We start from the raw sequence: 18097 nt of genomic DNA on the forward strand, positions 1-18097 counted from the left end.
AATGGTTATGAATATATTTTTAATAAAAAAAAAATTAAAACAGTTTGCAAAACACTGTAGACTCTGGTCAGGCCACACTCAATTTATAAAACAAACAAGCAGACAAACAAGCAAAAACGCAACAAAACCCTCTTGTGAGCCAAAACAACTGAAATTTGCTGAATGTGTGTAATGTAAACAGAAAGCTGATTGGCTTATTTATTGCAGACCAAAGAACTGCAATAAATATTGGTATAGAGAATAAGAAACTTCTTCCTATTTTGCAATTCGACTCAAACAGCCCCTCCCATAATTTGGAAAATAAAACATTCTCAGTTCTAACTCCATGATACTGTTGTCCTAGAGGAAATAGGTATGAATGGATCACCTATTCTTTCCCAATCTTGACTATTTCTACTGAAGCCCTTCATTCCAGGGTACTAAATCTTCTCTGCTGTGTAAATACTTCTCTTTCCCTGTCCCAGTTTCCCAAACTGAGGAATGCATGCAATTTAAGGAAGATACTTCTTAGGGGCTTAAAGGTCATTTGAATTCAGGCTACCCAGTACTAATTTACATAGCAAAGAGCAAACCTTGCAAAGAGTAATATGGATAATCTGTTACATTTTCCTTATGGTTTTGAGCCTTAAGACTTCAGGTAGTGTAATTTCTTGTAACCTTAATACTTCATTCATTATAATGTGTAATAGTGTTGAACCGCAGTCAGATCCCTAGGGAATATTGCAGATATCAGGAAAAAAATCACACAGAATTGTAGGGGTTGGAATGGACCTCCAGAGATCATCGAGTCCAACCCCCCAGAAGTGAAGATATTTAGTTTATTACTTGAAAATTACATTACATAGTAGCAACTTTTTTTTTTTTTTCTTCTTTTTTTTTTTTTTTCCCAAACAATTCTTCCTTCAGGAACAATAAATAAATTTCCTTTGAAAATACATTTACATGTACATTTTCAACCAAATGTAAAAGCCTTTTCTTTAATGTTTCCATTGTGGTTTATTCCTTAATTTCATTCTCTATTCAACATGTAAGATCATATTTAAATGAGAAAGCTATTACTTGTCAACAGATCTGATGAAAAATAAATGACAAGTGAGGATGACAAATTATATTTTCAAATGGTCTTACAGTCTTTCCAGTGTTCCTACTCTGTTTTACTTTATCGCTTGCAGCTATGTTTCCAAATGCTTTTAACCCCTAGAATTCACTAGCATGAAGGGAACAAGAGGGGATTGTCCTATTGTGAACCAAGGTTCTAGCACTGCCTGAGGAGTTTTCACCAGCTTCATTTTGCTCTGCCTCTTAAGGACCTTATTTTATTCCTGGTCTCCCAGAAAAATATTTCATAGAAATTCAGAACAAAAGATGGGCAAGGTAGCAGCTATTCAAAATGCTTTTTAGCTTTTTGCTGTCTGCAGAAGTGTCCATTTTACTGTTTACTGTTTTCAGATTTCTTGTGAGTACTGTTCTTTGGTCATTCAGAGTCACTTACTGTGGTTGTTCTTAGTATGTTTCAGAAATGTCTAGAACCCTATTTGAGATTGTACAGAGACAGCAGAACTGTGAAGCTACCTGTCTGCTGATATGTATCTTAAACACTGCTGACATTTATTAGCAATATCTGGAAATCATGCTCTTAGCCAGATCATTACGTAACTGATCCACAGTTGGAGTGATACTGATAAAGTAGTGGTGTGATGAGTTTAGTTGCAGTTTAAGCTCTGGTGCTAGTGTAAATAAAACTGAACTTTGTTCTGCACAGAGTAAAATGATATTGCTGCTTTATTTGAACAACATTTGGGAGTTCCTTAATCTTCTTGCAGAGTAATTTATTGTTCACAGTCTGTAAATGATTTACTTGCCTAGCTGGACTGTCTTCTGCATCTGATTTTTGCTGTATCACTAAAGGCTATAATGTTTTGTTCTGATTCCGGTTTACTGTGTGGTACATTATTAAACTTTAAGTAAGTGTTATTTGTATGGTTTTGCTCTATGTCTGTTAAACGACTAGGTAATGCTACTATTCTACAGTTTTAAACTTAAAAAGTAATTTAAAAGCTGAGAACAATGCTCTGTGACTCTAATTTTCTAAGCAGAGTTATGCATTCAGTATAAAAGTAGTGTAACGTTGTAGTGAGTCAGAAACCTTAGTGGAGATTTGTGGCAGCCCAAAATAAATAAGAAACTAGATTATGAGATACATACAAGTCAATAGAAGCTAGCACTGGGGCAACAACAACTTTTTGAAGGAATTGCCAGAGATTTAAAGTAATGTGTGATTAATTGTTGAAGTTAAAAATCCACTACTGCTTAACTTGCTGCTATGCAACCTGGGGCTCTGCTCTATGAAGATGCCAAAAACAAGGCTCCTCAGGGGTAATGAGACTTTGAGTGAATGATTTCAAAGGTGAAAAAATGACTGTTGCAGTATTTCTTCTTTGAGGACTCTGAGGATAGATGATTCCTCCAGGAATTATGCAAAAAAAGGTATAAGGAATCTTTCATACTTTCTCACGTAGTGGGTAGTTGTGAACAGAATGAACAGAATTTCATTTCAGCAGTTCAAATTGCACTGAGATAAAGAATAATTACAGTATGACTATGCAGATTTGAACTGTATAGGGAATAAAACTCCTTGGATTACATCCAATGAGGTTGTGGCACAGTGTATTTCAGTTAAAGCTGAGTAATGCAATGCACTGTGTGTCTTTTACCACAATGACTGCAGAACTAGTTTTAAATTGACCGTTAGTTTGCATTTCCAGCATGTACACAGCATCTTAAGGAGCACCACAAAAATTCCAACAGTCAAAGTTGAAAAGGGACTATTAGAATACTCAGGAACAATGCCACACTTTTGGAAGCATTAGAGTTGCATTTTTAGTTTGTGGATATACATTATCTTGAGGCAAGATTCTTCCTGGGAAGTTCTCTCTGTATTCCTTTGTCAGATGAAAAATGGTCAGCCAAAATGTTGTTATACCAAGGCAAAAAGAAGAAAAAATTCTACCCGGACTGCTGATAACTGTCTTGGTGGAGTGCTTGCTCTTCCACAGTCCCTGTAAAATGAGGATTTATGAACCTGAAAGCCCTGGTCACTGAAACTTCAGTCCAACACTTTGTTTAGTATAGCCTATATTTCTATTTAAATAACCTACTGTGTAGAAAATACATTGGATTTCTACTCCTTCCTCTATTTTTCCTACCATCTATTGTTCATATTCCACAACTTATTCTGACTGAACATAGAATGGAGTTATTCATATTAATTTTTTGGATAATATCATCTTCCAAAGTCATTTTCCTCATCACCAACCTATGTCATGACAATTCAAGTAATCTATTGCAGAGAAACCTTGACCCTTAAGTGCTGTTTTTGACCATGCTACTTAAAATTAACCTGTGAAGTCTGGACGGGCTGCAAGCATGCTGAGAACGGGTCACCCATGAACTTTATCTGCCATTATCCATGTATGAAGAATCCAGCTTTCTTGAAATAACATGAGCTTGTCTTTCACTTCTCCAACAGGATTTATGGGACAAGTAGATGACAAGAAAGAATTAAACCTTTCGTTATTGTTCTGAAGTGTAGTTTCTTCAGATTTTTTCACAAGGATTTTTCCTAGAAAAGTGTAATCTAGACCACATCTGTTTTTTTTGCCAGAAGAAGTCAGGATTTTGCTTCAGAAGAGAGGCAGAGAGCAAACTAACAAGAGCAGTAACTGAGGATCAACCAGTACATCAGAGAGATCTTTGGTAGTACAATTGTACCCAAAGACATTCTGATATTCCCAAACTGAATTTACTTTAATATCTACTTCCTATCTTTTCTTCCCCAACACACCTGTATTTTTCAATACAGATTTTTTCATATGATAAAGAAGTACTTATTTCCAACTATTAAACCCTTGCCTCAGATTTATGTAACTTTGAGGATAGAACTGTTCATGAAATGATACATCTGTCTGATTTCTCATTGTGCATAATCTTTTAATGAATTGAATGCCATTCATTCATTAAGAGGCAAAAAAAGTACCACTTATTTAAATGTGCTGAAAAGTGATGACGTTATATATCTGCAATGCCACTACTGAAAAGGTAAAATTTCCACTTAGTCTTCCATCTTTTTCAATGAATATATGAGCACAGGCAATAGTGGGAGCCACTGATGAAGGCAGAAGTACCTCCCCAGGCAATTGCAGCACCTATTCCACATAGGTAGAAGTGTTACAAGAGTGATATCCAGCAAGCAACAGCTCTTAGCTGTGTTAGCTTTTTCTGCCACATGTCTGACTTAAGAGTGGTGCTTTTGTTTGTTTTAGAGTGAGAGCAGTGCAAGCAGCTCCCTGTAAGAAAACTCTAAGGGTTTTGATTTGCTTTCTTTATCCAGTTGTTTCAGTGTTCAGATGTGGAGAGCACACACAAGTTCATCTTCAGCTTTCTGCAGACATGCTATTTTGTTTTAGGGTGGCAAGATACTGGCACAAAACTGTTGAGATGGCTTTTCTCTACTGGCAAAATATTCAGTTTAGCAATTAATGGTTGTCACTGTCGAGGAGAATTTATGATTTGCATTAACTTTTGAAATAGATTAGTCAACTTCAAGTTGCGTTACAGCAACAGTAGGTAATGAAGATGGATCCAGCATTACCACGCTGGTATGAACACATAGATGGTAATGATAATGAATGTCTCTGGAGCACTGGAGTATTCATCATGGAGGGACAGAGAATAAGATGCTGCATCAGCAAAGGATCAGAAGTTCTGGTGTGTTCACCAGATAAATTTTTTTTTTTTTTTTTTTTGTATGTCCAGGCTCATTACATTCTTCCTTGAAAATATGAATAAGAACACATATTTCTTCTAAGCATATTTTTGCTTTTTCAGTACAGGTAAAGGAAAAAATGCAATGAATTTTATTTAGTTTTGTTTATGAGTTTCACTGTTTTTTTTTCTTCTTTCTTTAGTTTGAAGAATTTTATTGATTTTTATATAAAAAGTTTTCGGTGAACACCTGGAGAAAGAAGGATGGAAAAACATATTTTGAAAGTGAAATCAGGGGAAAACAAAAGTAAGTTAAAGCATTTTCTATGTGAGTTTGATTTCATTTTTCTTGTGAAAACCATCAGAGAAAGATGAAGAAGTACACACATATTCAGATATTTAGAACTAAGTTTTTAAATCAACCAAATAATTTGAAAACGATAGAAACAACAAATTTGTTTCCATCAGGAAAGAGTGAGTCTATTAATGTCAGGAAGTTTAGAAATAAGCAAATTGTGACACGCAAGGAACAAAAGGGTATACAGTTTTATTGTACAGAGAAGCTAAGTTGAAAAGTCACTGGGCAAGATAATTGTGTTTTCACACAGAGTAAACAGAAAAAAACAATAAAGCTCTCTTCTGAGAACAGATAGCTGAAACAATGAAAACCAACACGTACCAAAAATGTGGAGAGGTATGAGTGGAAAGTGAGTAATGTGGGCTAAGTACTGATAGAAAAATGGAGTAGCTAAGGCACTATTTAATAGAGCTTTGGGACAAAGGTATCCCTATCTCAGACAGATTAGTCTTGTTAGTGTTTCTTTCAAAGGAAGAGCAAAGAGAGATTCAGGATAAAGTACTGACTGAAAGAAGCATGAAGTTGAGAACAAAAGTAAAATTTCTCAAATCCTAAGGAAAATGGCACATATTTGAAGGTTTTGTAGATATGCTAAATGGTTTTGTTGAAGTCCCTCCTTCTGTCTTCAGTTTTCTATCTGCTGTAAAAGGTGAACAAGGTAAAAGATAAAGTTGCTGAATCCTGAAGATTGGTTAACTTTTCAGATCTGAAGACAAAAGAAGTATAATAGGAGAAAAGAATAGAAAATGAGCTGAACAATGAAGATTCTTGAAAGTCAGCAGATGGAACTTGAAAAATAGCAACTGTGTATTATTATGAAAAATCTTCTGTCCTGTTCTACAACAGGACTACGTGTTTTGTGTGCTCCTTGTCTTCAGTTCTATTAGTGTTTCAGTCAGCAGCAGATATTTCAGTGTATCATGTTTTCACCTTGTGTCGTCTGTAAAATCAATGACATTTGATAGCTTTTACATAAAGTTTACATTAACTGTGACCAAGATAGAATGTTAAATACTCTTTCTGTACAAAATCAAAAAGCAAGATGAATGACAACTGATAGAAAATTAATGCATACTTTTATTGATAAATTCAACAGATTGACAACCATAAATGCTCTTTGCACTTCCCTTACGATGCTGAATTGTCTCATGGCCATTATTCTTTCCATAACTATTTTGACTTGTGATTTCCATGCTTTCTACAACCCAGAATTTTCAATACAGAGATCTGGAGGTTTCCTTGTGGTCCATTCTTTCTTTATGTATGTATACCAGCAGAGAATGGGATGTGAGACTAGCAAGAAAACTGAAACACTGATGAGAAAAAAACCCACACGGTTGTAATTACACAGAGAAGAGGTCAAAGTTACACAGCTAGGATCAAAAGAAAAGAAACTGTTAGTACTTTCAGTCTGAAGCCAAAAAGAAAGCACCAAAAAAAAGTATCAACATTTGTGAAATATTAATACGCATTAAAAGTGTGGAAAGACTACTGCCCCATCACTCTGTTCTGAAAAACAAAACATAAACAAAATAAAACAAAAAACAAGCCGATCCAAAATCACAAGAATAAGGCAAATATTTATTACAGAAGACCAATTGCACCTCCTCGTGGTGTACAAAGGAACAAATCAGTCTTTGTCATTGTTTTTTTTACGTATTGAACAAAGAAAGCAATTCTATTGGGATAGAGATTTCACACACATACACAGAGTGTGAATACATCTATTTTTTATTCTTATTTCACGTATGTACCTCAGATCCTGTTGCAGATTATTGCAAAAATGGCATTAAATGGATATGATTTCTTTATGCACATATTGTTGCTGTAGGAGGTCAGATGCTCTGCAAAAAGACGCCTGCTTAAGGAGTTTTCACCAGCTTCATTTTGCTCTGCCTCTTAAGGACCTTATTTTATTCCTGGTCTCCCAGAAAAATATTTCATAGAAATTCAGAACAAAAGATGGGCAAGGTAGCAGCTATTCAAAATGCTTTTTAGCTTTTTGCTGTCTGCAGAAGCGTCCATTTTACTGTATATGTTTTCAGATTTCTTGTGAGTACTGTTCTTTGGTCATTCAGAGTCACTTACTGTGGTTGTTCTTAGTATGTTTCAGAAATGTCTAGAACCCTATTTGAGATTGTACAGAGACAGCAGAACTGTGAAGCTACCTGTCTGCTGATATGTATCTTAAACACTGCTGACATTTATTAGCAATATCTGGAAATCATGCTCTTAGCCAGATCATTACGTAACTGATCCACAGTTGGAGTGATACTGATAAAGTAGTGGTGTGATGAGTTTAGTTGCAGTTTAAGCTCTGGTGCTAGTGTAAATAAAACTGAACTTTGTTCTGCACAGAGTAAAATGATATTGCTGCTTTATTTGAACAACATTTGGGAGTTCCTTAATCTTCTTGCAGAGTAATTTATTGTTCACAGGCTGTTAATGATTTACAGACTGGACTGTCTGGTTGATTACTAGCTGGACTGTCTTCTGCATCTGATTTTTGCTATTTCACTAAATATTTTCTTCTAATTTCAGTTTTCAGTATGGTACATTTCAAGACTTAAAATAAGATTCCTTATTCTATTATTAGATATGGCTGATCATTGTAGAAGCCTTTCCAAGACTTGCATAAGACAGTCCTCTGAGGATTTATTTCGTGTAAAACACTGTGTAAAGCTGTTTACAATAATTTTCCTATGTGCTGCTTCTAGTGAATATTTGCAGGCTAAAGAATACTTGAATATCAGACAACTGTTTCAAAATCAATCTTGAAATTAAATTTCTGTGTTGACGAAGTGCTGTATCACTGGTGCTAAATATGATGATAATTTTGAAAGACAAGTATTTTATTCACTAAATTACAGGCTAGTGTGTGGTCTTGGATGCAAACTGTAGAGTCTTTGTCATTGGCAATATTCTAAATCCAGCTGCACAAAGTACTGTGAAACCTGTTTAAGCTAACCCTGCCTGGAGTAGATGGTTAGGCTAGATGATCTCAGAGGTCCTTCAACCCTGAAAAGCTCTCTGATTCTTTCTATGAAATGGATAAAAGGTAAATGTGAAATGCAGAAAGTAGTACTAGGCAGTTATTGTTGTTTTGTTCTCTGTAAATATTGTTATTTCTAAAAGTAACTAAAAAATGCTTTGAAACACTACAAACCATGGAGAAATAACAGTTTAGATGCTCTGACATGAGATGAAGGTTTCAAGGGGCTTTGGACCAGACCTCCAATAAGTACTTTCCTGCTCTGACAATTTTTTTGTTAAGCAGACAAGTGCAGTCCATTGCAGGCTTTTCTTGAAGAGTGAATTCACAATGACACAGTGACAATAGACTTCAAAGGCAGAAACTGTAAGGTCAAAATTCCAGTTTCTCAGGTTTGAAATTAAATAACATTGTAGATATACAATAGTCCTAATCATGATTTCTATTTGTCTTTCATAACTTTCATCATTAAGGACATGCTGGAACATATATCCACATTGAAGCCCATGGAAGATTCACATATCAGCAAATAGATATTATCTGAAGGAAGCTGTAGTGTGTGGAAATAACACAAACGATCTACACTCAGGAACTGCAGCCTGTGGAAAAAAGACTATAGTGACACAGTTTAACTTGCAAGGAGCTGCAGTGAGGAATCCACAGGAAACCCACACTGGAGTATTTTCTTCTTAAAGAACTGGGCACAGACCCGGTCTTGAAGAACTGCAGCCCATGTTTTCTCCTCATGTTCCACTGAGGAGCAGAAGAATGTTGAGTGGGCATTTGGCAGCAAGGCCAGGTCAACCATAACGATATTCAACCCTGAAGTATCAAAGCCCCCAAACTGAAAATGAAAGACACAGATCTATTATAGTGAGTCCAAAAGATGGCCATGATAATTAGAGGGCTAGAGCACTTCTCATGCAAGAACAGACTGAGATATTTGAGGTTGTTCAACCTAGAGAAGAGAAAGTAAATCCCACCCCACTGTAAGGGCAGAGAAATTCCAAGACCACCTCATGAGACTAAACGTGTACAAGTCTATGGGACTGGATGGTGTGCATCCCAGGGCTCTGAAGGAGCTGGCTGAGGTGGTTGCTCAGCTGCTCTCCATCATACTTGAAAAGTCGTGAATGTCAGATGAGGTCCTGGATGACTGGAGGAAGGGTCACATCACTCCCATTTACAAGAAAGGGAACAAGGCGGACCTGGGGAACTACAGGCTGATCACATCTGTGCCTGGGAAGATCATGGAACAGATCTCCTGGATGACATGCTTGATCACGTGAGGAATGAGTGTGTGATCCAAGACTGCTAGCACAGCTTCATTAGAGGAATGTCATGCTTGACCAATCTGGTGCTCTTCTATGATGGAGTGATGGCATTGGTGGACAAGGAGAGGGCTACTGATGTCATTTACCTGGACTTGAGCAAGGCCTTCCAAATTTGATGGATGTGGATTTGATGGGTGGACCTCTCAATGGATAAGAAAAAGGCTACAGACAGAGGGTGGTAATCAATGGCTCTATGTCCAGGTGGAGGCCAGTAATGAGCAGCAGCCCCCAGGGTCTGTCTTAAGACCAGTGCTCTTTGACATCTTTATCAATGACATCAGTGATGGAATCAAGTGCACTCTCAGCAAGTTTGCTGATGACATCAAGCTGAGTGGTGCAGTTGACATGGTGGAAGGAAGGGATGCCATTCAGAAAGACCTTGAGAGGCTTGAAAGGTGGGCCTGGTGAACCTGATGAGGTTCAACATAGCAAAGTGCAGAGTTTTGCACTTGGGCCAGAGGAATCCCAGGCATCCATACAGACTGGAAGGAGCGGTGCTTGAGAGCAGCCCTGCAGAGAAGGACCTGGGGGTCCTAATGGATGCAAAGCTTAACATGAGCCAGCAGTGTGCTCTTGCAGCTCGGAAAGCAAATGGTATCCTGGGCTCCATCAGAAGAGGAGTGGCCAGCAGGGACAGGGAGGTGATTGTCCTCCTCTACTCTGCTCTTGTGAGGCCCCATCTGGAGTACTGTGTCCAGGTCTGGAGCCTCCAGTATAAGAAAGACAGGGAGCTGTTGTAGAGGGTCCAGAGGAGAGCCACAAAGATGCTCAGGGGACTGGGGCACCTCCTGTAAAAAGGCAGGCTGAGGAAGCTGGGCTTGTTCAGCCTGGAGAAAAGAAGGCTGCGGGGTGACCTCATTGCAGCCTTTCAGTACCTAAAGTACCTCTTTGAAAGGGTACTCTTTGAAAGGGTAGATAATTCTTTGAAAGGGTAGGTAACTGCAGAACAAGGGGAAATGGTTTTAAGTTGAGGGAGGGGAGGAAGATTTAGGTTGTATGTCAGCGGAAGTTCTTTACATAGAGAGAGTAGTGAGGTGCTGGTACAGACTGCCCAGAGAGTCTGTGGATGCCCGTCCCTAAAGGTGTTCTAGGCCAGATTAGATGGGTCCCTGGGCAGCCTGGTCTATTATTAAATGTGGAGGTTGGTGGCCCTGCATGTGGTAGGGGAGTTGGAGATTCGTGATCCTTGAGGTCCCTTCCAACCTGGGCCATTCTGTATTTCTGTCTTTCTGTATGTGTATTGATTGCATTGCTCAACATGGTGTCATCAGCAAACTTTCTGAGGGTGCACTCGATACCATCGTCTATGTCATTCATGAAGATGTTGAAGAGCACCGATCCCAAGACCGACCCCTGAGGGACACTGCTTGTGACCAACCTCCACCCTGACACAGAAACACTGATCGCAACCCTTTGGCTGCATCTAGCCAGCCAATTCCTAGTCCATTGAACGGTCCATCTTTCAAATCCACACCTCTCCAATTTATGGAGAAGGATGTGGTGAGGGACCATGTCAAAGGCCTTGCAGAAGTCCAGGTAGGTGACATCCACCGCCCTTCTCCCATCCACTGAAGTTGTAACTCCATCATAGGAGGCCATCAGATTGGTCAGGCAAGATCTGTCCTTGGTGAAGCCATGCTGTCTGTCTCAAATCACCTTTTTATCTCGTATGTTCCTTAACATAGCTTCTAGGAGGATCTGCTCCATGATCTTCCCACACACAGAGGTGAGGCTCACTGGCCAATAGGTCTACCATTCCCAAGGTCTTCCTTTCTCTCTTTAAAATGGGAGTAACGTTTCAACGTTTCCCTTTTTCCTGTCACTGGGAACTTCACCAGATAGCCATGATTTTTCAAATATGATGAAGAATGGCTCAGCCCTATGGACTTATACATGTTCAGTTTCATGAGGAAGACTCGGACTTGTTCCACCATTAGAGTGGGACAGAAACCACTCCACACACCCTCACCTAGAGCCTCATGGCAGATGTGGGAAGCCTGACCACCTGTGAAGACTGAGGCAAAGCACTCATTGGGTACCTCAACTTTTTCTATGTCTGAGGAAGCCAGCTCCCCAATTTTCAATGAGAACATAAATTTCAATACATTTTGACTCAGTTGTTACCTAGACGCATGCACATTTGCAGAACTGACTCTGAGAAACAGAAGGTATTTAAACTTTGTATCAAGTGACCTTTTTTTTTTCCCAAGCAAAAGAGCTTTATTTGGAATTTTAGCTTTATTGTACAGTTCAAGAAGGATTTCAGAAATGTAGCACCATAGATCATGTTAAATTTTGTCCTAACATTTTTTTTCAGTTCAACTTTTGCGTGGCAGAAGAGTGTATTTTCTTGCACTTTGACATAAATTGCAGTCCATAAGCAGAAATGTGGAAAAAAATATTTATTCTAAACTCACTATTTAAATTAACACATAACAGATGCTAGTCACATCTTAGAATTTATCTGTGGCTCACAGATCTTAAAACGAGACCATGAAAACAGAGGAAAAATGAAGTATGAAATACATATTCTGCACATGGCACTATGGACTTAGTCAAATTATATCTATCAGTATGTTAGAATTTAAGTACTAACTGATACAGCAGATGGGAAAGAGAAAGTCCTTTAGAGAAATATAATGCAAAAGAGAGGCAATGAAACAGGGATAAAAGTCAGCAAAAAGACAGCAAAAATGTAACTTTTAAAGGGAAAAAAGAAAGCAGCTCTTTTTACTGAAGAAACATTATGTCATCATTCCTATGGCTAAACAAACAAGTTCACGTGCTGTCATTTGCTCATGAGTTCACTCAGCTTGGAGTACCTGCCTGAGAGTGATTCATTTACTTTTCATATTGATGCAAAATGCAAGCAATGGATTACATTGAATTAATTCAAATTTTAAGAATAGGTTGCAAACTTTAAACAAATTCAGTTTAATATTATTAACAGATATGTATCACCTTTCAGAGTGTCCTCTGTAGAGGAAGAATAGACAATTGTATCTTGCATACAGTATGTGGGTATGAATGAAAATATTTTTAGCAGACGGTAACTTCAATTTGACTGGCATAAAATTTCAGAATTTGAGTCTAAAGGTCAGATGAGTACTTACATTCAATATTGCATCTTCTGGCTTACTAGAGAACAAAAACATATACAACAAGATGGGAATCCCACTAAGGTTTTTAAAGAATAATAATTTCTGGCTTTTTTTTCGTCTCCAAATTATTTGTGAACATAACATTGCATTTTGCTGTCTCACGGAAAACAGAAATACTTTTAACCTTCTTTTTTTTGCGTTCTGTTTGGAATAGTTCCCTGTGATCATACCTTTTACAAAGCAACGGTATTTGGGAAAATACAACAGTTGTCTTGTCTCAGCATTAATTAAAAGTAGCTGTAGTCAGACTCCTAGCCTCTCCAGAAACGCTGGATGTGATCACTGAACCAAATCTACCACAATCTCTCCAGTAAAACAACTTGTCACAGCAAGAGGCCCCTAATTTCTCTGGCATTGCAAGTGCATTATAGGCATGAGGTATGCTTTCCCTTGGAATACCCAAACAGTTTCACAAAGAGTGCTCTGTTTGTCACATGGTGCAGCTTGTTTGCCTTGCAGAGCATGCCATTAATGTCCTGAAATGTTTATAAGACCAGGGACAGAGTTTAATTGCCTTCTGCATGTAGCCAACTTTAAATAATCTAGTAAAGTTTTGTGTGTTTCAATGCATTAAAAATGATTCCATGCATTAAATGTGCAGATATGACTTTTGCCAAAGGGTGCTGAAGTGGGGGAACAAAAGAAGTTTATGAGTAGTGGAAATGAAATGTACTTGACAGCGGGAACTTGATGAGCAGAGAAGGCGAAGTAATGAGCCACTGATGTAATGGGACAGAGATGGAGAAGGTAATAGTGCTCAAGCGACCTCCAACAAATCCAATTTCATGCATGTCATTGGTGAAGGCTAGGAGAACACAGTCTGCTTCTAAAGGGGAGGGAGGCAGCCCAGGTAAACCTCATCTCTGCCTCAGGTACAGAGGAATTGCAGCAGAAGGCTTTGTTTGGTAAGGCTAAGCCCAATACCAGAGGTGCTGTAGAAGCAGCTGGAGTACACATCTCCAGGACCATCACTGCTTGAGACCACAAAATGAAGAAAAAATTCCCACTCGCTTCAGATTTATATTTGCATTAAGGGAAACAATACATTTAGCATTTGGGAAAGAGAATTTGTCTGATGCTTATTTTCAACTACAAGCAGCTGTAGCATTTATTAGGATGGAAATGTGCATGTACTATATCATATATATATATCTCTGTGTTTCTGTAACCAAACTTTTCAAGAAAATCTGACTGGAGGATATCTAAAAAGCCTTGATATTTGGATCTTTTTGCCTCTGAAATTGCATTGTGATAAACTGGGACCTCAGGCTATGTAAAGATTATATTCAATTGAGGAAAATGCTTAAGTAGCTATCAAGTACCTCTTACAAAGAAGCTGGTTCACCAAAGGATAAGTCCACTCTCACTGAATAGACTCAAAACGGAAATGTACCTGATTTTTGTCAAGTGCAAACTTTGCTGATTGGTATTTCACTGTGCATTTGGTGGCTATGTATAATCTCTGAACTCCTCTTTTTCTGTGACTTACTGCAGCTCACTCTTATTAGTAGAAATATTTTCCTTTCTTTTTTCTTCTTTCTCTTATTTTTTTCTTTTTCTTCTTCAATTTCTTTTTTTTTTCTTGTTCTTTTTCTCTTTCTTTTTTCCTTTTCCTTTTCCTTTTATATGTAATGAATGATTTGTGTCTGTAATTGTCAGAACTGTTTCTTATGCCTTTCGTACTTGTTTTATCTGGGATTCTGCTTTGTGAAAGTTTATGAAACACTATATATTAAAATTGAATATGACTTTTAGTCATACTGGAAGTCTTACCCATTATTTTCTGGGGAACAACTTGAACAATTCTTCTTTTTGGGATTTGTCTGTGGAAATACTGTTCGAGGATAATATGACCCTATTTTGATATAGACACATTTTTCTTCTTACTCAGCACACAGTGAGTACACATTTGTTCCCAGATCTCCTGTGTACATTCTGTCTTCTAGTTATACCTCTTCATGATTCCATACTGTTAAGCAATATATACACACAGGAAATGCACAGGTTTTACTTTCATGATTTCTAATCTAGAAATGTTCAAAGTAATGTAAAACTAGTCAAAGTCCCTTTTATTCCTTAAATATTCAAAAGACAATAAACTAGTTTTCATTTGTGTTTCTGCAGATCTGTCCTGTGTTAGAAAGGTCGCATCTTCCTGAACAAGCAAGACAATTTTTATGTAAATGGAGTCTGGAAAGTATGACAAAATAAACCTAAAAAAAAATTGGGTGTGACTTTTTCTCATTTAAACAAGGGCTTTGTAGTTTTGTACAACGAAATCTACATGAAACTAACTATTAATAAATGTCCAGGCTGATTAAATTGCCTATGACTTTCAGCTCTGACCAAATGTTATTACTGTTCTGTTTATTCTAATAAAAAGCATTTCAAAGAGTGATTGACATAAAGATACTTAGATCTGATCCATTATATAACATTGTAAAAATTAATGTATATAATAATCTTTGCTGTGAGGGTCAGAGAGGATTACAAGAGGATGCCCAGGGAGGCTGTGAGTTCTCCTTCTCTGGAGATATACAAGACCATCCTGGATGTGTGACCTACTGTAGGCAACTGTCTCCAGCAGGGGCACTGAACTATGTGATCTACAGAGATCGCTTTCAACTCCTATGATTCTGTGATTCTGTAACTAATGGATTCTGATTCTGAAGTAATGGCAAAGACATCTTTTGTTGTTACTAGTGGACAATAATAAAATTAGTATAGCTTTCCAACCATTGGAAATTGAAAATTATTGCTGACACACTTTTTTGTTTCTTTGTTTCATACACACCAGCATTTTGCAATTCAACCTCATTGTCATGCCTGATAGATATTATTCATGTGCCTACATTCTGGTAATTCTAACTTGTATTTGCATCCAATTTATTTATTTTTGTCCGGGATGTAATGTTTTATTTAAAAATAGCTAATGAATATTTACATGCAATTTCATTAATAAATTGTTATGAACATGTGTTAAAAGTATTCATTACTTCATTAATTGGATTCAGTATTTCTGTTTGATTTCTTCTGTGCTAAAAAAATTAGACATTTTAAAGGTCACTTCCAACTCTAAGGATTCTAGGTTCTATGATTCTTATCAAAAGAAAACAGAACTTGCATTAAATATTCTTATTTATGGTTTATTGGTTGATTTAATTCAAAGTATGTTACAGTTGCTGTATAAGATATTATTTTGTGAAACTGTAAAATTAAAATTAATTCTCACCCTTAATATTGAAGTTAAAATAAGTAAAAACAATTGTCTTATAAAGAAATTACTTCTATATCTGCACGTAATCATGAAAATATGTAAAAGCTATCAGTTTTAACAATTGCTTATTAAACCTTGAAACTGATTCAGAAATCTTGCAGAGATATGGGATAAAGCAAAGGAAAGATGAAATATGAGATTTATATTAGACATTCAGATAATTTAGGAAAAAGAAGAGAAATTCTGTCAAACCTTCACTGTTACAGTGTTTTCACAAGAGATATTTCTTTAAATTGTTAATGAAGCTAACCAACAGAGTTAATTAAAAAGTTATTTCCATTTGAGAAATATCTTCACAAAATGTCTTTTTTTTTTAATTTTAAAAAGTATTTTATTTCGGTTGTTTCATTTTGTTTTACTCTGCTATATGTACATAAGTTGATCTGAAAGTAATGCCTTCCTTTTATTTCCATGGAAATTGCAACAGATACAGAGGGCACAATAATGCTATTTGATGGGGTAAATTCTCAGCTACAAAATGCTATTGTGCTATTGACCGCTATTAGTTGTGCATTTTTACCAGCAATGATCAAGAACCTGCAAGCTGCACTTGTAAAAATCTGTACCAGCAGAGGTGCCCACTGTCACTATTGCCACTGCTGAAATGCACCACTTGCCACCTTGCTATGCTAACATCCACTCTATGTGCTAACATAGACATTCAACAAGTGTCAATGACTGTGAGTGGCTGCCATTTCTTCCTGCATGATGGAATTCAATTCCACCCCTCTGCTTCGTATGCATTTCCATGTCAGACACCAGTTTATCAGAGTGCCCCTCTGCTGCCATCTGTTACACAGCAATAAAATGTAATGGGATACTGGTGGGAAGGTTCAGCTTTTACTGCTACACCACCAACATCCACCTCTGATATTCTGGGACAAAGTAATAAAATAGGAGGCATTACTTTCAGAGAAGACCTCATATAATATTTGTCTGCCTCACACTAGATAGATCAATAGCTGTAGACTGCTAAAAATACTTCTTGGACTCATAACACAGTTCTGGCTTGCTATAAGACTTCAATTCTTTAATGCTAATTTTAAACTGTCGTTAAGAATCTCACTGCCATATACGTCAACAGTCTAACTGCCACAGAAAACCAACTGGTGGTCTGTATGTGCATCCTGTATGAAATTAGCATGCAGGTATTTTGCAAATATTTACTGTTTTTTGTTGTTGCTGTTGATTTTTTTTTTTTTTTAATTCCCCAAGGGTGGATTGCCACTGGGCTAGTCTTGTCTAATGCTTGGGCTGGTGGTCAATGATGCTACATCCTGAGGAGTGATGTGTTCATGATGTTGCACTTAAAATTACTCTCTTTATCACATACACCAGCTGGTTTTTCTCTTGAGTATCATCATCATAATGTATCTAAGTTTTAGTGAAATGTACATCCTTATTTCTTTTCTCTTACTTTCCATTCCAATGGTCTTATGGCAGAAAAATAGACAAGCACCTCACTTGAAATAGGCCATAATTATATTAATGGTGCTTGAGAACAGATATTGCATTCCAAGGTTTATATATTTACAATAACTTATCAAATTGTTTGCGTAAAAACGTTGTCATAGGCATGCTTCTATTGTAGAGTGTTCTTTTTGGAGTAAGTATTTCAGATTAGAAGAAGCAGATAATGTACAGACATACAGTTATAAGAGAATATAAGTTTTAGTGCATAACTTTTGGAATGACAGATCAATACTTTAATAAAACTGGTATTCAGTTTAGCATATAGGCAGTATTATGAGGGACTTGTGAAAACAAACCACTCACAGTCACAGGTACCTACAGCTTTGTTGATTCTCTGATTGATTGTGACAGAACAGTGTGTCAGAGTTTCCAAGATTTTTCATAACTATAACTTTTTCAATTTTTATTAAAAAAAAAATAAAAGGAAGGATGTGGAGCTAAAATGTTTATCTTGGTACAAATGGTAGCACTTTAAAACAACCACTGAGTAATATTTTGAGCTCTGACAGAGAGAAGTTTATTTTGGAACCTTTTCTTGCCTTCAGATTTCCATGTTTTCCAGAATATACATTTCTCCCTAGCTTTGACTCTAAAGTTCCTGATTTTTTAACAGTCATCTCCGTAGAGAAGACATAAAATTAATGATGGCAGTATTCTGAACAGTGTGAAGGAAAAGGATAGTTCTTTGTTCAAAATTCAGGAGTAGAAATACTTTGCTAAGAATGATTTAAGAATTGT

At 36.9% G+C, this 18097-nt stretch overlaps 1 long non-coding RNA gene across 2 annotated transcripts; it reads left to right on the top strand.

Annotated features, from left to right (window-relative positions):
- The first annotated feature begins 2381 nt into the window (after positions 1-2381).
- Positions 2382-15084, top strand: LOC125687128 (uncharacterized). 2 transcript variants are annotated; one of them, XR_007373983.1, is made up of 3 exons: positions 2382-2487; positions 4968-5071; positions 14734-15084. It is a non-coding gene; the product is annotated as an uncharacterized LOC125687128 (long non-coding RNA). The 2 variants fall into 2 exon arrangements; XR_007373984.1 differs by lacking the exon at positions 14734-15084 and adding an exon at positions 8588-8762.
- The last annotated feature ends 3013 nt before the right edge of the window (positions 15085-18097 follow it).

This window comes from Lagopus muta, chromosome Z (genome assembly GCF_023343835.1).
Source record: "Lagopus muta isolate bLagMut1 chromosome Z, bLagMut1 primary, whole genome shotgun sequence".
In the NCBI taxonomy this organism is placed as follows: Eukaryota; Metazoa; Chordata; class Aves; order Galliformes; family Phasianidae; genus Lagopus; species Lagopus muta.